General features: G+C 33.0%; 1 pseudogene; it reads right to left on the bottom strand.

Annotated features, from left to right (window-relative positions):
• The window catches only part of LOC149568915 (DNA mismatch repair protein MSH2-like), a 128,333-nt pseudogene extending 102,948 nt beyond the window's left edge, over nucleotides 1-25,385 (bottom strand).
• Nucleotides 25,386-25,732: the final 347 nt, after the last annotated feature.

Here is a 25,732-nt window from a genome sequence, read left to right on the forward strand (position 1 = left end):
AGAGGGATTTTGGTTAAATATTAAGGAAGGATTTTAGTGGAGTTATGCATTTTATGGTTAGGGATCATGTGTTGGAGACACATTGGGGAACCTATCCTCATGACTACATAAAGATTGGACAGATTGAGTTGAAGTTTGAACCATTTTTACCTTGTTGTTGGATGTGCATTTTCTGGTTTCTAAGTGCCTATTGCAAGCCATGTAAGTAATTTTTTGTAATGAATGAGAGGATGAAAATTTCAGGGATTGAAGAGGGCCCACAATAATTCCTTTTTGTAGAGGCACAAGTTCTAATTCATTATAAGTTGGGAGATATGGAAATTCTCTTGGAGTATCAATTTTTTCCAATTTGCACAATAGGTTTCTGTGTGTGACTTTCGGGATTGATGCGCAGTTAATGAGTCAACCTTTGGGAATTTTAGGGGTTGTAGAGGATGTAAATTTATTCCTTTATTTTTAATCATGATTCCTTATTCAATTGGAGCTATGAGATATCATAGTTTTTCTTTGATATCAATTTTTAGACATTTAATTTATGTTAGAGGCCAACTTGTGGCTCTTCAAGTATTTAATGTTAGGTTTATTTAGTTTTTAGCATTTTGGGATTCCTCTTGGTGTTCTTATCTAGTTGTGTATCTAGACTAGTTGAGATTAGTTTTGTAAGTTGGATCTTGTTGGATGGTTTTAGAACTTATTTTTTAATTGTTGTTTGTATTTGGCCCTAACCTGAAAGGCCTTACAGCTAGTCATATTACATGTAATTAGTTATAATTTATGAACAAATTTTTGTAATTTGGTATCAGGTCTTGCATTGTTGCTTCTTGTTTTTGTGTTTTTGCTATGTGGTTATATTTCTAGGGGATAGGACATCTCCTTTGGGGATACTCCTACCTTGCACTACATCAGATGGTATTAGAGAAAAAGTTGTTCTTGAGTGTGTTGACAAATTGTCGAGGCTAAGGAAGTTTACACTAGGATCTACAAAGAATGTTGATCTTGTGGCTAATTGATCTTCTAGATTGGTGGATTTTTTGCTTAGGATTTTGTAATTTTGGAAGATACCTCCAAGAAGATTGGAGGCTAAGGAAATTGATGATCTAAGTAGTGATGTTGTAGAAGAACAGATCTCACGAAAGATTAAAGAAGATTTTAGATCTGACATGGAGGAGGTTAAAGCCAATTTCAGATGTCAGATAGCACTGATGAAGAGTGACATGAAAGTTGAAATTGTAAGTGCTTTATGTGGTGTACCTAGGCATGTGGGTGTTGAAGGTAGTTATGAAGAAGTTGTTGAAGACATTGAAATTGCTGGATCAAGTAGTGAGGATAGAACTGATCATGTGGAGAGACCTATTAGAATTAGGGCTAGTCAGTTCTCTCTCTCTCTCTCTCTCTCTCTCTCTCTCTCTCTCTCTCTCTCTCTCTCTCTCTCTCTCTCTCTCTCTCTCTCTCTCTCTCTCTCTCTCTCTCTCTCTCAACTCTTAGCTCTAATTTGTTTGACCTAAACCCCATGCCCTATAATTGAAAGCCCTAAACCTTAACCTTGAATTCCTTTATTCTTCCTTCTCTCACACACTCTCTCTTTCTTCCCCATCTCCTTTCACTCTTTCTCTTTCCTTTATTCTTAGTCTTTGCCCCATATCCTTAATTAAATGGATCTCATTAGTTAAATTATAATATTATATTTCAACAATAATTTAACACTATAAAAAACTAGGCCAACACTAGATAATAAATCAAATCTAATTGTAGTTATTAGTAATATACAATTATCAAATCCAACCATACATTCATTATAGAAGGTCTCTAGGTTGACCTACATCTCATATTTTTCATCCTATACAAATTTAGTTTCTAATTGGTGAGATGTACCCTTTAGACTAAATTGATGTTATCTAAAGTTCGAGGATGAATATTTCAACCTTCCTCTTTTAGACAATATAGTCTTGTACTCCTATATCAAAAGATAAAAAATGCTCTACTTGAATGTTGACCATTACAAATTTTAAATAGGGAAATAAGAAAAAGAAGAGGATGAAAAATACCTAGCATCAACATATGAAATATCTAAAATGAAGATAATTACTCCTCTCATAGATAACATATATGAATCAATTGAGTGTTCTCTACTGATATAAGTGGTCCATTAAGGCACCATAGAAGAAAATATTACAATTACTATCTCTATAATAGATCTTCCTTATTGAAATTATACTCATCAATCATTCTCCTCCATTACATACAAGCCAATAGATTATGAAGATAGAGAATGGTAATGACATGGGATAGATAGGGAGAGTGTAAGAGTAGAAAATAGAAATAGGGATACTTATAACAGAATTTACAAAGACCAAGAGAAGTGATGAGATTGTTTGGAATTGATCGGTATACAAGAAGAAAGAGCTAGGGAGTGTGTGTGAGTGTGAGTGAGAGTGATAGGTACAATATATATACAAAGAAAGACAAAGATAAATTAAGAAAGATAAAGGAGAGAATTTTTAATAATACTTAATTATAATTTAAATAATCCTTAATAATTTTAAATATTATTTATCATTTCGAAAGAAGACAAAAAGTTCAATCTTAATTTTTAAATAAAAATTAATATAGAATAAACTAAAGGAAAAGTAAATTAAGCCTAAAAAATATATTTGAAGAAATATTAACATAAGTAAAAAAATCAATTCAAGATTAAAAAATAGAAATTTATTATGCTTTTAAATGTGAATTAGTTTTTACTTATTATGGTTGTACTAATAGAAGATTTGTGTGTCGTGGAAATTGGGGACTATGGTTTAAGGGACAAAGAGGAAGAAGAGGTGAGAAAGGGATAGGGAGAAAAGGGAGTGAGAGAGAGATATATATGAGAGGGAGAGAGACAATGAGATTTTTATGAATAGGAAGATTAGGGATCCCTTTCCCCTTAACTCCTTCACCCTCTCTCCCTCCTCTCTCTTCTCCTTCATTACTATTGTTTCTCCCTTTCCTCCTCTCTCAATCTTTCCATCATTCTTTTCTCTCATTATCTCTTTATATGTCTCTCTTCATTATATCCATGGGAGAATGCACCAAGTTGTGGTGCCAAAAAGATGACACACAACTTTTTATTTTTCTATTACAATAGTGCGTACACATTATTTGAAACTAATATTTATGGGTTGCAACCCACAAACCATCTAATTTTTAAATTTCCTCTTGCTATTTTCCTTCTCTACCCCCATCAACATGCATGCATTTTGTCGAAGTTCCAATATTTTCTCTCTCCTCAAAATTCCTCCTTATTGTTGGAGATCAAGATTGGGATCATCAAGTATATTTTCTACTATTGTTTTTGTGTTTTGTATGTTTTAGCATTATTTTGTATGGTTTTTAAGTTAAATAGTTCAATTTTTTAATTTATTTAAAATGCAATTGGTTTCTTATCAAAAAATGTGAATAACCAACCACCAAATCCCTAGCCTAATCAAAAGAATCAAAATGAAAACCCTCCACAAGACAAAGTTGAAAACCCTCATGAGGAAGAGAAAGAACTTTCTCAAGATCCACTAATTGAAAGACCTCCTCCTAGCACCCAAGACAATATAATTAATGAAATAGAAAGAGGGAAAAATGAATTAGAAGTAATCATTGGTAGGTTGAAATCATGCAGGAAAACTAATCCTATGAGAGCACAATTGGTATCCTCCCTTGAGTCCATTATGAGCCATGTAGCTTCTTTTAGTGGTTAGTTGGATATTTGGTGTGTTAAGATAGAAGGAAAAAGAAGATATTATGAAAACAAATTATCCTATAAAGATGTAATAAAATAGGACATAACGAAAGGTAATATATGTGCATTGTTTAAAAAGCCACAAGAAAAAAGATTATTAAACATACAACTAAAAGGTTCCCCATCCACTAGTGCATACATGATGATATTAGATATAACTTATGGGATAGATGGTGGATGGTCTTTCATGCCCCCTACAATAATCACCAAGTTCTAATGTATTTCTTAAAGAAATTGTATAGTGAATTTTTCCTCAGGGAGATCCCCTATTATTTTGACATGTTATATTCTCAAGGTAGAGGTCGGGGTTCATCATTTGAGAGGGCAGGGGTACATCATGATGCTAATGCAGTTAGAGCACCTATTGTTAAGCCACAAGGTGAACATGTTATTATTCCTTTAGTTTTGAAGGAACATGTAGAGACCAGTACTCTAGGGACTATTAATTCTTTGAAATAGACCCTCATTAATTATGCAACTCCATTAGTTGAGGAGCCTCCTTTGGATCATGGTCACATATGCATGTCATGTGGATCCTTATGCATGTTTAGTAGTCACATTGCAAATACTATGGATAATGGGCTAGGCATTGGTGAGTTCCTAAGTGAACATAGGTAAATTATAATTATAATAGACTAATTTGATTACATTTGTATGTATAGTAAATGAATAACTAATTAGGATGTCTTGACATTGTTCAAAATTTAGGGTAAGAGTGTTGATGGCCCTAGTATAGATTCCTCAACTCCATTGTATGTCTTGCCAATGAGTGGACAAGTATATATCAATTTAATCATTTAAATTAATACACATATTTTTTAAGTAATCATATGAAGGATAGACAATATATTTTTATCCATGTCCATTAGTTGTTTATTGGACCATCGACATTCATAAGGGACTCTAAGCCTAGGAATGATACAAGTTTTGTAGAGGTACATTTGATTATATTATATTCTATGAAAGATGTATAAATTATATGACATCATTTTTAGTTGTTGATCTCTAAGACTCCTCCTCATCTTCCCTACTCCATTGATCATGGAGTTTCTTCCATGATGGCTAGTTCAGAGCCATTGACCAAGGTTTGAAAGAGTTTTCATGGTTTTAGTTATTATTTGTAATAGTTAGTATTGAAATTTTAAATGGTATTTATAAGTATCATCAATTGATTATATTGGTTGAATTATTGTAGGGCCTTGTTACTCTCGATCATGTGTAAGCCTTTGAGGTGGATGTACAAAGTAAATATTTGATGGCGGTAAGAAAATAATTAATTTTGTGTGTACATATATTTGATTTCAATGTATAATAATTATTAATTCATATATATTTTGTTTGTATCAGCTCCAGATAGAGAGGATCCTAAACAAGTGGTCAAGTGAGCATGTGAGGAAGATCACAACATCCCCATCATCTCCCTCCATGAAAAAAATGAAGACCTCTAGGGATTTTTTTCCTTCCCCTCATGGGAAGGAGAAGATATAGGGAAGGACACATGTATAGGCATTAGTGGACATATATCTTGGATTTTATGTTAGTGGACATATTCGAGATACATTTGATGTATATATATTGCATTTTATATTTGATGTATGACATATATTTGATGCATAATTATATTAGACTTAAAAATTTGATGCATCAGTTTGTTCATGTATGACATTATTGGTTATCATAATACACATCTTATTTTTCTTCTTTATGTTTTAAGTATTTCATGTACTTCATTTTAATGTAATTTGCATCCAAAATAAGGGTAGGAATCATTATAACAAGCTTTGATAGTATTTTTTGACATGTGAATTTAAGGATATGGAATATTAATTTGTATTTAAATTGTTCAAGTTATGAGTACTTTTGAGTATGAGTAACTTATTTGGAGTTTTTTGTTGGGATGAGAATAGTGAAACTTGAATTCTTATTATTGTTATACAATTAACATTGAAGTTTGAGTCTTGAGTTGGCTACATTATGTAAATGTCTAAGCTTGAATCTTAGTGTCATCATAAACAACCATTGTTTTGGCTTTGTTTGTATTGTTGTTTCTTTGAGGCTTGTTGTGACTCTAGCCAAATTAGGATGGTGTGTTGGTGTGCTTAAATCAAGTTGGTTTGACTAAGCCTTATTTAGGTATGTGCAAGATAATGAAAACTAGGGCGAAAACTATTAGTTTGTAGTGATTGATCAGGGAAGTATTGTACATACTTCATAATTCTTTGCCAACAATTTTTTGGGCCCTATTTTATTAAGATTTTGGGCTGACATGTAATAATTAATTATAACCCTAAAGTGGTCAGAATACTTGTATAAAAGAGCTTAGGGTTAGGTGTTTTCATTACGTGTGATGTGAAAATTGCTTCTTGTGATAGTATTGAGCTATAAGGGATTACAGAGTGTAATCATTGGATCACAATAATATTGGACTTGTTGTTTGGTGGATGTAGCCCAAGGATTGGGTGAACCATGTTAAATCTTGGTGTCTTGTGTTCTCCTATGTGTGATTCAATATTTTTTGATATTGTTTATATTTGTATGCAATTGTTATTTATGTCTGTGGGTTAACCCTAACAAGTGGAATCAAAGCGAGGTTGTTTTATTTTTTAGTTATTCTTTGAATGGAAGTTTCATACTTGAGTGGGAGAGATGAAAGATGAGGGTAAGCTGAGGGTTGAAAAGTTTAATGGGTAGAAATTTTAGATATAGAAGATGCAAATGGAGGACTATCTTCATCAGAAGGATTTATGGAAGCCATTGGAAGGAAAAATAAGAACCAAGGAACTATGACAAATGAGGACTAGGATATTTTAGATAGAAACAAACTTGAAAATTTTTTATTATTCTTGGCACCATCGATGATGTTTAACATTACAAAATTGAAGATGGCAGAAGAGTTGATGGACACTCTAGGAAATTGTATATAAAGCCCTTGGCTTCAAATAAGGTTTTTCTCATGAAGCATTTATTTAATATTTAGATGGCAGAAGGGGGATTTTCTAGAGATCATTGAAATGATTTTAATACCAAATGTTACTAGTCAATTATCTTCTGTGAGTATTAATATTGATGAAGAAATTAAGGCTCTCTTGATTTTGTGTCCTTTGCCCAAAAGCTGGAATGACTTGGTAATGGTTGTGAGTAATTCTATTTCTAGATCTAACACCCTAATAGATACTAGGCAGTAAAAGTGGTTCAAATTTTATACATGTCATTGGTAAGTGGGCTATGACCCAACTAGGTCCTAAATAGTGATTTTGCATCTTGTTCAAGTGTTTGGAACTCATAAAATGTAATGTTGGATGATTAGGATCCAAAATGCCAAAAGTTGCTAAGTTGTCAAGAAGTTGCTCAAATGGGTCTAGGGGACAAAAAGAGGCATATTGGTAACTAGGGAGACACATCATGTCTAAAAATATTTATTGAATCTATTTGGTTCCATTCAAAAAGGTTTCAGGGGTCTAGAAGTCAAAAATAAAAAAATTGCAATGTGGCATCTTTGTATTGGTCAACACTACAAGTTTCAACATCATCCAAGATGAGGACACAAAATCTAAACATAATCCAATCTAAAAAATGATAGAGCCTATTGTAGGTGTCAACAACATGATATTTTAGCTGCTAGAATTGTATCCATACCTCACACAAGCTCCAAGATATTCCTCATTAAATATTATTGTCCTATGGCATTTTGTGACTCTCAAGAACAATATCGTTAAACGTGCCTAAGAAAATTTGAGTGGCCAATGGGATGGGATGAGCTTAGGACTAGGGTTTACCCATTAGATGGTATTAGAGTGAAGTTTGTTCCTAAGTGTGCTGACAAATCACCAAAGCTTCAGCAGTTTACACCAAGATTTGCAAAGAAGGTTGATCTTGTGGCTCACTGATCTTCCAGATTTGTGGATTTGTTGCTTAGGGTTTTCTAAAATTTTAGAAGATGCCTCCAAGAATATCGGAGTGTAAGGAAATTGATGATCTTAGTGATGTTGTAGAAGAATAGATCTTAGGAAAGATTAAAGTAGATTTTAGATTTGAGATGGAGGTTAAAGCCAATTTCAGATCTCAGATAGCATTGATGAAGAGTGACATGATTGTTGAGATTGTAAGTGTTTTAGGTGGTGTACCTAGGCATGTGGGTACTAAAGTTAGTTATGAAGAAGTTGTTGAATACATTGAATTTTTTGGATCGAGTAGTGAAGATAGAACTGATCATGTGGAGAGACCTATTGGAATTAGGGCTAGTCAGTTTGCTCAACCTAGATCTTAGTTGAAGCTGAAGCATAAGATGGAGGTTCCTAATTTCCCAGGTATTTTGAATGCTAAAGACCTAATTGATTGAATTGGTGAATTTGAAGACTACTTTGAGCTTGAGGATATTGAGGATCCACTCAGAGTAAGGTTGGCACAAACTAAGCTAAAGGGACATGCTACTCTTTGGTGGAATGAACTACAAAGAGATAGAGAAGAGGAAGGTAAAATGAAGATCACTAGATGGAGATTGATGGTGACTAAGTTGAAAGCTAAGTTCATTCTTTTTTATTATCAACTTGATTTATTTAAGAAGTTATAGAACTTGAAATAGAAAGATATGATTATGAAGGATTATACCAAGGAGTTCTACAAGTTGACTATTTTGTCTAGGCATAGAGAATTGTCAAAAGAGAAGGTAGATTGGTATATTAATGGTTTGAGATTCAATATTTAGGATGAGGTTGGTATGTTGAATATTTATTTAGTTTAGGATGCTAATTAGTATTCTTTGAGAGCAGAGGAGAAGTTAAAGAGGAAGAATTAAGGTAGTTCCTAAGGGAAGGAGAAGTAGGATAGTTTGGTACAAGCTAAACCAAAAGCAAAAGGTGAACAAAAACCTATTGAATAGAATGGAAGGACAAGTGGAGGTGGGTTAGAGGTAATTGTTTCAACTGTGGTCAAGAAAGGCATAGATCTTTTGAATGTTCAATTGGAAGGAAAACTTCTATTGGGCATGAGGTTGTAGTCTAGGATAGTCAGCCTAAGCAAGGAGAGAGTTTGTTGGTTCACTAAGTACCAATTGGTGAGATGACATTGGATTTTTGTCAGAGGACTAGTTTGTTCAGGACTTGTTATAATTTTGGTGGAAAATTCTACAAGGGATATTGTGGATGGTGGTAGTACTGATAACCTTATTGTTGAAGAGATGCTTTAGAAACTTGGTTTGAAGAGAGTGAGGCATCCTTATCCTTATCGGATTGGCTAGTTGCAAGGTGAGCATGCTTTGGAAGTGATCGAGGGAGCAATTCCTTCTTGATTTGTAGATTGGGCAGCATAAGGATCAAGTGTTGTGTTATATTGTGGATATGAATAGTTGTCATGTGTTACTTGTCAGACCTTGGCAGTATGATTGAAGGGTTATGCATGATTGTGTTAGGAATTTGTTTACTATTGAGTAAGGTGATAAGATTTTTTTGTTAATTCCTTTGTAGAATGAAGAGCTCTGTATGAGGAACCTGAGTATTGGTATATGATTTGAGTTGATATATTCTAAGAAGGTTGAAGATTAGCATGGAAAGTAGACTAATGGAACACCTCTGGTGGATGTGAAGAAGAAGAAGAAAAACAAGGGAAAGAGTGTGCAGGTTAAAGAATTGGAGGACATGTATGTGAAGAAATAGTATGGGATTTATGTTTTGAATCCTATAAGATGTTCTTCCAGTTACTAGAACAACTTTTCAAACCTAGGGTGTCTAATGCATGAGCATCATAGGCTTGCTTGCAATCATGCATGTTTGGACAGATTTTGGTTAACTATTGAGGAGAATAGAGCTTAGATTTTGGTGGAGTTATGCTTTTAACGGTTAGGGATGTGTTGGAGACACATTGGGGAACCTTTCCTCATGACAGATTGGATAGATTGAGTTGAAGTTTGAACCATTTTTACCTTGCTACTGGAGATGTGTTTTCTAGTTTCTGGGTGCCTATTGTATGCCGTGTAACTATTTTTTGCAATGAATGAGCTTAGATACACATTTCAAGGATTGAAGAGGGTCTAGAGTACTTCCTTTTCTCAGAGGAACAAATTCTAATTCATTATAAGTTGAGAGATATGGAAATTTTCCTAGAGTATCAATTTTTGGCAATTTGCATGACAAGTTTATGTGCGTGACTTTTGGGATGGATGCACGTATATTATTACCGAATTAGCCTTTGCACATTTTAGGGGTTGTAGGGGACCTAAATTTCTTCCTTGAGTTCTAATTCAATTGGAGCTATGAGATATCACTATTTTTCTTGGATATCAATTTTTAGACATTTAATTTCTATTGGAGGCTGACTTGTGGCTCTTCACATATTTAATGTTAGGTTTATTTAGTTTTTAGCATTCTAGGCTGACTTGTAGCTTAGATTGGTATAAGTAGGGGTCTTGTGGAGTCTTTTAGTGATTTTTTTTAGTTAGGATGGAAGTAAGGATAGATGTGAATTTGAAGAGCTAGAGATGCGGCTTAGGAACTAGAGGATCTCTTGGTGGACCTAAGGGTACAAGTGTGGATTCCTCTTGTTGTTCTTATCCAGTTGTGTGTTTGGACTAGTTGAGATTGGTTTTGTAAGTTGGATCCTGTTGGATCTTGCATAATTGATTTCATAATTGTATTTTGTATTTGGCCCCAACCCAGAAGGGCTTACAATGGGGCATATTGCATATAATCAATTATATTTTATAAACAAATTATTGAAAATTGGTATCAAATATTGCATTATTTCTTTTTACTATTGTGTTTCTACCATGTGGTTATATTGCTAGGGGCTAGGACATCTCCTTTGGGGATACTTCTACCTTGCACTCCATCAACACACACACACACACACACACACACACACACACATATATATATATATATATATATATGTATATATATATGTATATGTATATGTATATGTATATATATATGTATGTATATGTATATGTATATATATATGTATGTATATGTATGTGTGTGTGTGTGTGTGTGTGTGTGTGTGTGTGTATGTATGTATATATATATACATACACACACACACACATATATATATATATGTATGTATGTATGTATGTATGTATGTATGTATGTATGTATGTATTCCTTGCATTATTAACATATCATCATAGATATTTGATAGTGTAAGGAAATTATGACATATTAATTCAAAATAATGTTTAATGATTTATAATCTTTGTTAGATATAAAGAGATTCATTATGGGAGTATGAAAGATAAGGATTGAGTATTATTATCTTAGTTCTATTATTGAAAATATAAAATAAAGTTCTATGTTAAAATTATTTATATTATCAAGTTAGTAATGACAATGAATTATATTACTACCTTCCTAACTAATGTTAATATTCTTATTTTTTTTATAAGATCTATTTTCCTTCAAATTTATGGTGAGTCAAATATTAGGGTGATTTGGTAGTTCAGTTTGACCATTCCTTGTATCAAAATATTAATGTAGCTATAATAGGGTGGACTCTAACCTAGGTTCTCAATAAGGGATTTATTCATAACATCCCTCTCACTCTGAATACAAGACTAGGGCCTTAGGACCCCAAGAGTACTTAAATGTTCCACTCTTGCAAGCACTAACAAGGCCTCAACAAAACCAAACACATCAAGCATACCAACCTAAAAATTCCCCAATCATAAAAATCCCATGAGATCCTTCACTACATGAATAGAAAAATTATATCCCCCTAAGACTTTGGTCTTTTTCTGTTTTAATATTATAGTGGGTTGGAGAAGTCAAGTTTTCTTGTTCCTAATAGGGTCATTTGCATTTGAATTATTTTGTTAGCAGAGTAGGCCCTCTAAATGTAAAATATCCTACTAAGAGATCTACACAAAATGGATGACAAGTAGAAGTCTATATTTCTAATTTTCCTCAAAGATGAAAAAAAGTACTCCACTACTCCAAATGCTTCTCCTAATCCCACAAAGAAAGTAGTTAATTAAGGCTATTAAAGATCAATTTATCCAGTTTACTTTCTTTGATCCACACCAATGGGTCATGTTTTTTGATTATCTTATAAAGAAAAGACCATACTTCTATAGCAAAGATATGAACCCTTATTCATGATCTTTTAAGATCCTATAAAAATGAAATGATGATAATAATAAGCATAGTGATTATTTTTCTTTCATTTGAAAATGCACCTGCAAGTTAGTATATGTTATAATTTATAAATATAAAATCAAAGTAATCTTGCCAAACCATTTGATTAGTCACTATCATGTAAAAAAAAATTAAAATCCAAGATATTAGTAAGAAAACCTAATTATTAAAAGTAAAAAGATGCAAGTAACATGTATGTGTGACAAAGCATAGTTTACCAAAATATCGTACAATAGATATTCAGAAGCTAGGTTATAGAATAAACCCAAGAAATAGAGCTCCATTATGAGTATGATGAATATCCAAAAGATAGGAAATAATAGAGAAAGAAGGTAGTTGACATAATCATAAAGACAAAGTATCATGTGTAGAAAAAAGGTTTATTTCCTATAGTACAATTTTTTTCATATGATGATTCATGTTGGAAAAATAAAATTGATGGACCTACAAGAAGAAACTTCAAAAATAATTTAAAATGCATCTAAAAACATAGTTCTATCCCTATTGTGGGTGCCATGAATGTATGGTAAAAAACCAACACACTTATAGAAACGATTACATACAAAAGATCCAAATTGTTATGAGCTTTGGAAGGTAGCTTATAGCACTATCTATGACATACAAGAAAAAAAATGATGGGATAATTGTTGTCAAAGAAACCTAAAGATGGAGACCCTAGTAAGGTGCACCATAGAGTGAGATATTCAAAGAGTACAAGCAATGATGATGATAGTATCCAAGAATCCAAGTGACAAATGAAAAGAGTAGAATGAAGATGAAAAATTGAGATACAATTCTATATACAAGTACAAGGGAAGTAAACCAAGGCTAAAAGTAAAGAATACTATCCCTCATTTAAGCTAGATGTCCTAATCTACTTGCAATGTAAGGAAATACTAAGCTAGAATGTAAGTATGCAAGAGTGAAATTGAGCACTCAAATGCTCAAGATATCAAAATGATGGAATAATATTAGTATGAACTCTATATGTATGAGAGAGTAAGGAGATAGCCTCCTTTAACAATGTTTTGATGGTATAGATTAAAAGGAATAAGTAATGGTGGCAATGTGTTATTTTGTTGATCCATGTGTTGAAGATTCTCAAGATGTAAAAGGGATGGGTGATATTAAGAGGCAAAAGATGAGTGTTGGAGGTTCAGAGGAAAAGGGGATTCTACTCACATTGGAAAGTGTGTATTCAAGATGTAGACAAAATACTTGATTTTTTTATAGGAAAATGTCTTTTTATATGCACATCAGGTAAAGGGGATTTTTATTTAATTAAAAGGGCCATGTTCTACAAATTTAATAAAACTTAGGATAAGGTTGTCAAACTTTAGGATATAATCAAATAAATAATTATTTCTTGATTAGACTAGAAAAAAATTATTGATAATTTATAGAAAGGTTGATTAAGCACGTAATGTGGTCTAGCGTATAAATAAAAAATACTCAAAAAGAAGATGTGTAGTTTATTAGACCTTTTTTTGATGATTACAAAACTAAAGAATTCTTTATTTGCCTCTACATTCTTGTAGTACCTGCCCCTAAGTCGCATTTCTGTCATCCTTGCCAAACTCTTTTAGGCCAATTTATGTTTGATGATTAGTATTATTATTTTAGAGATTATCAGATGTTGTTTTACACTCAGTTTATTATATGATGAGATTACTTGGTACTCTATATTTCATGCATGTATGATGATTATTCAATGTTTTCAGTTATCGATGATGATTAGTTAGATGGTTTATTATCACATGTGCTTTCTTATGGATACTTACCCCATTCTGCATGTGTATGGTGTGCGTGTGTGTTTTATTTATGTATGGTGTTTCTGATGTGGTTAAGGAAGGGAGTCATAGTCACCTGCTAGTCAGAATCTACACGATGCACCACTTCCTACCATTGTCTGTTTAGCTTAGAATATTGTGTTTGTACATGCGTGGAGTTTATGCAGGTTGCAGGTACCGGGTATCGACTTCCCTGAATTGCCAAGATGAGCGTACCCTATCGCATTATCTCAATGGTAAGAGAGAGGAGATAAACTCTTAAGTCCAAATCCTAAACCCTTTAGCCAATTGTCCTAATTGATAATTAGGACAAGTATCTGAGTTAAGTACCCTCTGAATGCATCAAATGATGTAATTTTGTGATTATAACCCTTTTTGTTTGATTTAGTATGTGTTTTTCTATGATGGGTTTTCGTATGTTTCTTTATGAGTCCTTGGTGTATTTTCTATTAATTAAGTCTAATTAAAAAGATTAATTAATGATTTAATTTAATGGAGAATTAATATGATATCTTTAATATTTAATTAATTGAGAAATTAATTAAATAAAAGAATTAAATTTGGAGGTTAAAGTCAAAGATAAATTTAGAACATGATAATATGTATTTAATTTAATAATAATATATTTGGAGTTCATTTTTAAATAAATGCTAAATATTATTGTTATTTAAATTAATTAAATATGTTATCAATTAAGTTCTAAAATAAATTTAAAAGTTGAAAGATATTAAATTATTAAGAATTCTAGATCACATGATCTAAGCATGAGTTTAAATTTGAAAAATAAATTAAAAGATTAAATAATAGAAGTATTTTAATTTCATGAAGTGCACATGAGATTAAAGTAATAAATTAATTTAAAATTGAAGTCAAGTGGAATATTAAATAAAGTTATTTAATAATTCAACTTAATGTGCATGAAAGATGAATGCAAAATAAAAGAAAAGATAATAAAGGTTAATTTGGGAGTTAACTCAGTTGTGCAAAGAGTCTTCTCGAGTGAACGCACAATTAGTGCCCCGATTTGAGGAGAAAACTTCTTATCACAACTTTGGGGGTTCATTTTTGTGACACACAAATTTGGACAAGAATTTTTGTGGGAGACAACTTTTGGAAGCGAATTTCAGAAGGCTGATACCAAGAAAGATTTCCAGAGGAAAGTTATTGAAGGGGAGTGAATTCTCTCATAGTTTTTCAAGGATTTCGTATTAGCATCAGGATCAGGTAGGGTCTTGTGTTTGATCGTTGATCATTTATGCAATTTTCTTATTTCCTGTCTCCTTCGTGTTTGTGGATTGTAGATCTGAATTCTCTATGATGAATGTTTAAACATTACAATATTGGAATTATCAGATGCTTGTCAATAAACTTTTGTATACATAAGATTTAAATGGGAAGGGTTGAATCTAAGACTGAAATTTTAAATAAGAAGTTTGGATGGTTGACTATATTTTCTATATCAATATAAAGAAGGAATCAATTTTTCTATACATATATTTATATATATATTAAAGAAATTATTTTAATATCTTTATAAATTTATATATATATATATATCTTTAATTAATTGGTTTATCAATAAAATTTTTATTATAAACAAATTGTATTTAAAATAAAAATAAAATTATAAAAAAACTTAATTTTTAAAATAAATTTTATATATATTATAGTGGGGGGGAGGGAATTACCTCATACCCACCCCCACTATCGGCAGAGCCAATAGTACTTGCGTCACAGGTACTGCAACGATAGGTACAGGGTACCTACTGCCGCAGGCCCTGCAACCGCAGGACTGCGGCGAACCGCAGGTGGTCTTGAAACCGACGGGCTTAAAACGTATGAATATAATATGTTATGTTTTAATTTTGTTTTTTTTTCATAATTTTTTTTATTATTTATAAATTTTAATTAATAAATTTTATATATATATTTGAATTAATAATATTTTAATCTTTATTAATATTTAATAATTAAATATTAATGTATTTAACATAGTTTTTTGTAAATATTAATTTATTAATAATTTTGGTTGAATATTAATAAATTAACAATTAGTGAATGGATTAAAATAAGTAATTAGAATAGTAATTATTGATTAATTTAATTAAAATTAGTTTAATTAAAGTTAATTAATAATGAACATTATTTGATTTAATTGTAGATTTGGATTATTGATTTAATGGAAGTTAATATAGAAATGGGTTAATCGTAAGGGGTAGTTGTGAAAACTTAGTTACTTGAAATAGACATTAAACTGGAACATAAACCTTACCTTAACTCAATAATATACTTTCAAATCCAATCTGTGAGACTTTGATGTTTTCTATGTGTTCTCTGTGTTTTGGGGTTGTTCTAGTATTGACCAGTTTAGGTTATTACCAGAGGCCGGGTTTGTGAATGTGAGGTTATGATGATTTGTTCTCGATCTTTTCAAACCAACCAAGGTAATGTGATAGTATGTTCTATGATCGATGTATTTACTGTTTGTTATTGCTTTCCAATTTTCTGGTGTGAAGCTGAGGTGTATGAATTGAGATACCTAACTTAACCATTTTTGAGTCTCGATCAGTTATATTTGATAACCATTTTTGAGTCTCAATCAGTTATACTTGTATTACCTTCTGGTTGCTTTGACTAAAGTGTTCATTTAGATCTTGATGATGTCATGTTGTGACATGTTTTGACTTGACCATTTTGGAGTCTTCGATCAGTATTGTAATTTACTATTGGGATACTTTCTGGTTGGTCATTGGAGAACCATTGGATTTTGTGATTTATCATTGATGCCTTCAGTTGCTGATAGAGAACTGTTGTGATCATATGATTATTATTTGATGCTTATCTATTGCTCATGAAGAACTGATGTAATTTTTGTGGCTTATCTTTTATGATATTTTTCAGTTGCTTGTATAGGACTGAGGTGATTTTATAATGATTCTTTGATTTGTGATTTCATGAGCCTAGGGTAGGTTATCTATGTATAGAGTCGAGAAGTGGCTTGCAATGGGGGTCAGGGCCCTAAGAGGCTGCCTGGAGAAACCCATTGTAAGTCATTTTAATAAGTGAAAAAATTTACACTAAATGAGAGAAAATGAACCTAACAAACTAATTGTATGTTCTCTCCCATGCCTTGAGTGCTAGTACAGACTAGGATGGGGTAGAGAGAACGCTTGGTTACGACCTTGCATTCTGTAGTATGCCTCGTCAGTATGAGAGGATACTAGTGGCCGCAGGGATCAGTAGGGACCCGAGATTCCTAAGGGATTGCTCGGGTAACTTCTACGTGACTTTGCGATGACACTTTCCCGCTTGCATATTAGGTTTCCTACGTGTCTTTGTGGTACCTCTGGGTTTAGATGTCGATCTTTTTAGGAACCCTTGAGTTAGCATACTTATAGGATTTCCTGGACTTAGAGAGTATTTATGATTATAGGTTTTGTTATCCTATTTGGGACTTGAGACTATCTCCTCAACGCAGTGGGAGTGGACCATTTAGGTTCCACACAGTCGGGTGGTAGTGCTTTTTACTCTTACCATTGAGATCCGTTCGTGGTTGTTGTGGCTGGAGTTTTCTTGGTTGGCATTTACCTTCACTATGTTCTTGGATTATTATGATGGATGGTTAGATTTTATGATAGATGTTTTATCATTATGGATGTATGGATGTATCATGTATGGTGAATAGTTTCATATATTTTTACTATACTTTGTATCATGGATTTGAGGATGTTGTATCTTTGTCTTTACATATGTATATTATTTTAAGCCTTTCATACCCTGTGACTTGTACAGTGGATGATTGAGCATTCCGAATTAATTTTCCAAGAAGCATTCGGAACAAATGTATATTATGGACATTGGACTTTCTGATTATTCTTTCATATGTATGTGGTAATTGTTAGACTTAGAATTTAATTAAATTCAAACATGACTCAACGTCTTGGGATCCTTAAGAAATGTAACATGCGATATATGTTTGTCGATGATTACATGTTATTGCTTCCGCTACTATGTGTTTGATGTGTATGTTATACATTCTTACTTTTTAAAAAAAAATGTTTGGAAAAGTTAGTGAAACTTTAGGTTAATTCTTTGGGATCCCTTGGTGGGGCCTTACATCTAGTATCAGAGCCTGAGTTTCTACATTGGGAGCTCTAGGTATATTGGAACGCCACTAGTGTGAACTAGTTGAACAAAATGAAAACTTTAAAACTATCATGTATATCTTTCTCAAAACTAAAACTTGAAACTAGTCGAACTAAAAACATAACTTAAATTGTTAGTTGCATATTTTGCATACTCCAACACTTAGACTTCAAAACTGAAATTATACTTAAACTAAAATTATAGGTAAACTGAAAATTCAAACTATCTTGTTTGCCAAACATGTGTCTTTTATCTATGTGTTTCAGTAGTATGTTTCATGGTTATTTTAGCATCTTGTGTCTTGGATATTATTGTAGGATGGTATCTGGGATGAGATCTTCCATTAGAGGCTATAGCCTTGGTCGTGGCAGAGGCCGTGGAAGAGGCAGAGGTATTAGCGTTCATGAGTCTATCCACGAGAGCCCCATTCAGGAAGAGAATAGGGAAGAGCATGTCAATGAGCATCACGAAGAGAACCATAGAGAGGAGCATGCTGACTCGGAGGAGGTTGACATGAGGAAAATGATACGAACCATCATTGATCGCCTACCTCCTATTCATGATCAGGATAGAGCACATCAGGCAGGAAATGAGCATAGACCTAGGTCTAGGAGCCCTTTGAGGGATCGACATAGATCCATTGTATCTTTACAGATGAAGGACCTTCAGAGGTCCAAGGTCAAGCCCTTTAATGGGCAGGGTTCTGGATATGTAGCTGAGTAGTGGCTTATTTCCCTTGATAGGATTTTTGCTATGCAAGACTTTGACAGTAATGTCAAAGCGAGGTTTGCTATCACCAACCTAGAGTTCTTTGGGGCCACTTGGTGGACAATCGAGGAAAAGAAGCTGGGCTTAACCATGAATAGTGTCACATGGGAGTTATTCTTAGAGAGCTTCCATGAGCGATTCCTACCAGAGGAATGGAAGCAGCATAGAGCAGATGAGTTCCATAACTTGAGACAGTACACTATGACTGTTATAGAGTATGAGCGCAAGTTCTTTGAGCTCATGCCCTTTTTAGGATTCAGTGACAACCCAACATAGTTGGCACAACATTTCATTAGAGGTTTGAACAACCATTTAATTGGGGGTGTTAAGGTGTTTGAACCTAAAACCCTCAAGGATGCGGTACATCGAGCCATCCTTGTAGAGCAGAGTGTGAACTTAGGACATGGGGGTTTTGTAGGAGCACCTTCAGCATCAAGATCGAAGGGTGGTCAGGGAACAGGTGGCAATAGGAAACCTCCTTCTGGGGGTAATCAGCAGCAGGAAGGTACTTATCCTCCAGCACAGAGTGGTGGCGGTGGTTCCAATGCTAGGAACTATCACAACGCTCATTGCAACAAGCCCAACCAGTATGATCAGCCATCTCAGAGTGTTTAGTCTTATCCTAGTGGGGGTAGTTTCTAGTAGTCTAGTGCACCTAGAGTTCAGAGAAGCTTCAATGGAGAGTGTTTCTCATGTGGACAACACAGACACAAGTCATCTCGTTGCCCTCAAGGGAAACCACAGTTCTCAGGCCAGAGACCCGCAACTTCAGAACCTACAGTTGGTGGCATGGATAGAGCCCATAGAGTGTACTCAGTGGAGTCATATCCTTTTACAAGGGGAAAGGGTCCAATGGGACCCGCACAGTGAGTCCTTAGCTTTTCTTTTGTTGTAGGCTTCCAGGAGTAAGCCTAAGTCTAGGGGGTGGATGTAGTGCCTACCCCTAAGTCGCATTTCTATCATCCTTGCCAAACTCTTTTAGGCCAATTTATGCTTGATGATTAGTATTATTATTTTAGAGATTATCAGATGTTGTTTTACACTCAGTTTATTATATGATGAGATTACTTGGTACTCTATATTTCATGCATGTATGATGATTATTCAATGTTTTCAGTTATCGATGATGATTAGTTAGATGGTTTATTATCACATGTGCTTTCTTATGGATACTTACCCCATACTACATGTGTATGGTGTCCGTGTGTGTTTTATTTATGTATGGTGTTTCTGATGTGGTTAAGGAAGGGAGTCGTAGTCACCTGCTAGTCGGGATCTACACGATGCACCACTTCCTGCCATTGTCTGTTTAGCTTAGAATATTGTGTTTGTACGTGCGTAGAGTTTATGCAAGTTGTAGGTACCGGATATTGACTTCCCTGAATTGCCAGGATGAGCGTACCCTATCGCATTATCTCAATGGTAAGAGAGAGGAGATAAACTCTTAAGTCCAAATCCTAAACCCTTTAGCCAATTGTCCTAATTGATAATTAGGACAAGTATCTGAGTTAAGTACCCTCTGAATGCATCAAATGATGTAATTTCATGATTATAACCCTTTTTGTTTGATTTAGTATGTGTTTTTCTATGATGGGTTTTCGTATGTTTCTTTATGAGTCCTTGGTGTATTTTCTATTAATTAAGTCTAATTAAAAAGATTAATTAATGATTTAATTTAATGGAGAATTAATATGATATCTTTAATATTTAATTAATTGAGAAATCAATTAAATAAAAGAATTAAATTTGGAGGTTAAAGTCAAAGATAAATTTAGAACATGATAATATGTATTTAATTTAATAATAATATATTTGGAGTTCATTTTTAAATAAATGCTAAATATTATTTTTATTTAAATTAATTAAATATGTTATCAATTAAGTTCTAAAATAAATTTAAAAGTTGAACGATATTAAATTATTAAGAATTCTAGATCGCATGATCTAAGCATGAGTTTAAATTTGAGAAATAAATTAAAAGATTAAATAATAGAAGTTAATAATGTTATTTTAATTTCATGAACTACACATGAGATTAAAGTAATAAATTGATTTAAAATAGAAGTCAAGTGGAATATTAAATAAAGTTATTTAATAATTCAACTTAATGTGTATGAAAGATGAATGCAAAAGAAAAGAAAAGATAATAAATGTTAATTTGGGAGTTAACTCAGTTGTGCAAAGAGTCTTCTCGGGTGAACGCACAATTAGTGCCCCGATTTGAGGAGAAAACTTCTTATCACAACTTTGGGGGTTCATTTTTGTGACACATGAATTTGGACGAGAATTTTTTTGGGAGACAACTTTTGGAAGCGAATTTCAGAAGGCTGATACCAAGAAAGATTTCCAGAGGAAAGTTATTGAAGGGGAGCGAATTCTCTCATAGTTTTTCAAGGATTTCGTATTAGCATCAGGATCAGGTAGGGTCTTGTGTTTGATCGTTGATCATTTATGCAATTTTCTTATTTCCTGTCTCCTTCGTGTTTGTGGATTGTAGATCTGAATTCTCTATGATGAATGTTTAAACATTACAATATTGGAATTATCAGATGCTTGTCAATAAACTTCTGTATACATAAGATTTAAACGGGAAGGGTTGAATCTAAGACTGAAATTTTAAATTAGAAGTTCGGATGGTTGACTATATTTTCTATATCAATATAAAGAAGGAATCAATTTTTCAATACATATATTTATATATATATATTAAAGAAATTATTTTAATATCTTTATAAATATATATATATATCTTTAATTAATTGGTTTATCAATAAAAAATTTATTATAAACAAATTATATTTAAAATAAAAATAAAATTATAAAAAAACTTAATTTATAAAATAAATTTTATATATGTTATAGTGGGGGGGGGGCGGGGGGGGAATTACCCCGTACCCACCCCCACTGTCGGCAGAGCCGACAGTACCTGTGTCGCAGGTACTGCGATGACAGGTATAGGGTACCTGCCGCCGCAGGCCCTGCGACCGCAAGACTACGGCGGACCGCAGGTGGTCTTGAAGTCGACGGGCTTAAAACATATGAATATAATATGTTATGTTTTAATTTTGTTTTTTTTTCATAATTTTTTTATTATTTATAAAAAAAAATTATTATTATTTAAAATTTTAATTAATAAATTTTTTTATATATATTTTAATTAATAATATTTTAATCTTTATTAATATTTAATAATTAAATATTAATGTATTTAACATAGTTTTTTTATAAATATTAATTTATTAATAATTTTGGTTAAATATTAATAAATTAACAATTAGTGAATGGATTAAAATAAGTAATTAGAATAGTAATTATTGATTAATTTAATTAAAATTAGTTTAATTAAAGTTAATTAGTAATGAATATTATTTGATTTAATTGTAGATTTGGATTATTGATTTAATGGAAGTTATTATAGAAATGGGTTAATCGTAAGGGGTAGTTGTGAAAACTTAGTTACTTGAAATAGACGTTAAACTGGAACATAAACCTTACCTTAACTCAATAATATACTTTCAAATCCAATCTGTGAGACTTTGATGTTTTCTATGTGTTCTCTATGTTTTGGGGTTGTTCTAGTATTGACTAGTTTAGGTTATTACCAGAGGCCGGGTTTGTGAATGTGAGGTTATGATGATTTGTTCTCGATCTTTTCAAACCAACCAAGGTAATGTGATAGTATGCTCTATGATGGATGTATTTACTGTTTGTTATTGCTTTCCAGTTTCCTGGTGTGAAGCTGAGGTGTATGTATTGAGATACCTAACTTAACCATTTTTGAGTCTTGATCAGTTATATTTGATAACCATTTCTGAGTCTCGACCAGTTATACTTGTATTACCTTCTGGTTGCTTTGACTGAAGTGTTCATTTAGATCTTGATGATGTCATGTTGTGACATGTTTTGACTTGACTATTTTGGAGTCTTTGATCAGTATTGTAATTTACTATTGGGATACTTTTTGGTTTCTCATTGGAGAACCATTGGATTTTGTGATTTATCATTGATGCCTTCAATTGCTGATAGAGAACTATTGTGATCATATGATTATTATTTGATGCTTATCTGTTGCTCATGAAGAACTGATGTAATTTTTGTGGCTTATCTTTTATGATGTTTTTCAGTTACTTGTATAGGACTGAGGTGATTTTATTATGATTCTTTGATTTGTGATTTCATGAGCCTAGGGTAGGTTATCTATGTGTAGAGTTGGGAAGTGGCTTTCAATGGGGGCCGGGGCCCTAAGAGGTTGCTTGGAGAAACCCATTGTAAGTCATTTTAATAAGTGAAAACATTTACACTAAATGAGAGAAAATGAACCTAACAAGATAATTGTATGTTCTCTCCCATGCCTTGAGTGTTAGTACAGACTAGGATGGGGTAGAGAGAACGCTTGGTTATGACCTTGCATTTCGTAGTATGCCTCGTCAGTACGAGAGGATACTAGTGGCTGCAGGGATCAGTAGGGACCTGAGATTCCTAAGGGATTGCTTGGGTAACTTTTACGTGACTTTTGCGATGACACTTTCCCGCTTCCATATTAGGTTTCCTATGTGTCTTTGTGGTACCTCTGGGTTTAGATGTCGATCTTTTTAGGAACCCTTGAGTTAGCATACTTATAGGATTTCCTAGACTTAGAGAGTATTTATGATTATAGGTTTTGTTATCCTATTTGGGACTTGAGACTATCTCCTTTGTGCGGTGGGAGTGGACCATTTAGGTTCCACGCAGTCAGGTGGTAGTGCTTTTTACTCTTACCATTGAGATCTACCCGTGGTCACCGTGGCTAGAGTTTTTTTGGTTGGCATTTACCTTCACTATGTTCTTGGATTATTATGATGGATGGTTAGATTTTATTATAGATATTTTATCATTATGGATGTATGGATGTATCATGTATGGTGAATAGTTTCATATATTTTTACTGTACTTTGTATCATGGATTTGAGGATGTTGTATCTTTATCTTTACATATGTATATTCTTTTAAGCCTTTCATACCTTGTGACTTGTATAGTGTATGATTGAGCATTCCGAATTAATTTGCCAAGAGGCATTCGGAACAAATGTATATTATGGACATTGGACTTTCTGATTATTCTTTCATATGTATGTGGTAATTGTTAGACTTAGAATTTAATTAAATTTAAACGTGATTCAATGTCTTGGGATCCTTAAGAAATGTAACTTGCGATGTATGTTTGTCAATGATTACATGTTATTGCTTCCGCTACTATGTGTTTAATGTGTATGTTATACATTCTTACTTTTTTTTAAAAAAATGTTTAGCAAACTTAGTGAAACTTTAGGTTAATTCTTTTGGATCCCTTGGTGGGGCGTTACAATTCTCTCTACCAAGATAAACAGTGCAATTGGTAGAGACTAAAAAAAAATTGTAAAGAGATGGGGGTGGGGCGAGAGTGAGATAGATGATGAAGATAAAGAATGCTAATGACATGGGGCAGATAGGGAGAGTGAAGGAGTGGGAAAAAGAAAAGGAGATACTTATAATAGAATGTACAAATACTAGGAGAAGTGATGACATTGTTTGGAAAATATTTCTATATAAGAAGAAAGAGTTAGGGAGTGTGTGTGAGTGTGAGTGAGAGTGACAAATACAAGATATGTACATAAAAAGAAAAAGATACATTAAGAAAGATAATTGGAGTGAATTTTTAACAATACATAATTATAATGTATTTAATCCTTGTTAATTTTAAATATTACTTATGATTTTAAGCGAAGACAAAAAATTCAATCTTAATATTTAAATAAAATTTAATTAAGAATAAACTAAAGGCAAAGTAAAATAAGCCTAAAAAATATTAACATAACTAAAAAAGTTAATTCAAGATTAAAAAATAGAAATTTATTATACTTTTAAATGTGAATTAGTTTTTAGTTATTGTGGTTATACTAGTTGGAGATTTGTGTGTCCTATGATTTAGGGACTATGGTTGAGGGGACAAAGAGGAGGAAGAGGTGAGAAAGGGATAGGGAGAGAATGGAGTGACAGAAATATAAATGAGAGGGAGAGAGACAACAAGATTTTTATGAATAGGAAGACTAGGGATCCCTTTCCCAGTATCTCATTCACCCTCTCTCCCTCCTCTCCCTTCTTCTCCATTTTTTTTTATTCTCTCTTTTCTCCTCTATCAATATCTCCATCATTCTTGTATCTCCTTATCTCTTTATATGTCTCTCTTTCTTATATCCATATCCCTTTCTCTATGATAGTCCCTCTCTTTATTCAATCCCTGAATTCTAATCCCTTATCCATTTAACCATAAGTTACATACTCTAAATAATTTCTCTCTTTCTTGGTTTCCACCACCTTCCCCACCACCCCTTTCTTCATAGACTGTAAAACTTTGCATCTAAATCATAGACCCTAATCCTTCAATCGTTCCTCCATATATATTTGTCCTCACATTTATATCCCCTCTCACATTATCTAAAAAATAGGAACCATAAAACTTATAAACACAATCTCTAAAGCATACATAATTTATCCCCTTCTCTTCTAGAGAAATTGTAGTTTTAACCGCACCCTCTCCCTCCTTCCTTTCTTCCTCAACCTCAAGGACCTCTCCTTCCCCTTTCCCTAACTCTTCTCAATCTTCTTACCTCCCCCTCTTTTCCTTTTGATGGAACTTGCTTCCTTCATACTTGCCTAAGCCTTGCTATGACAAACTACTTGCACATTACCTTCCCTGTCTGAGTCTATCCTTTCTTCCTCCTCATTATACTCTTCCTTTGTCACCTCCTCCTCTTCTTCCAAGTGCATACCTGCACTATCTTTAGTGTTTGATGGGAGGTAAGAACTCTTAGAATCATTGAAAGAAACCACCTTCTGGGTGAGAACCCTTCCACAAGTTTGAGATTTCAAATGTTCATATAAAAGGAGTAAAAAACCCTCATGGAAGGCAAGGCTAGAATAAAATTTCTTCTTATAGTCCATTATACTCTTATTAGCCAAGAAAAATAGATAGTAAGGTATGGAGATCTTGATTCTATACTTGAAATGATTAAGGATAATGAAATAGTGGTTTCAAATCTTGTCAAACCTACTATCGAGTTTGATATAGGATATAATTTCTCTTAGGATATAATTGCTAAAACTTACAATGTTAC

Source organism: Cupressus sempervirens, chromosome 3, assembly GCF_028749045.1.
Source record: "Cupressus sempervirens isolate cs-2001-9-10 chromosome 3, ASM2874904v1, whole genome shotgun sequence".
In the NCBI taxonomy this organism is placed as follows: Eukaryota; Viridiplantae; Streptophyta; class Pinopsida; order Cupressales; family Cupressaceae; genus Cupressus; species Cupressus sempervirens.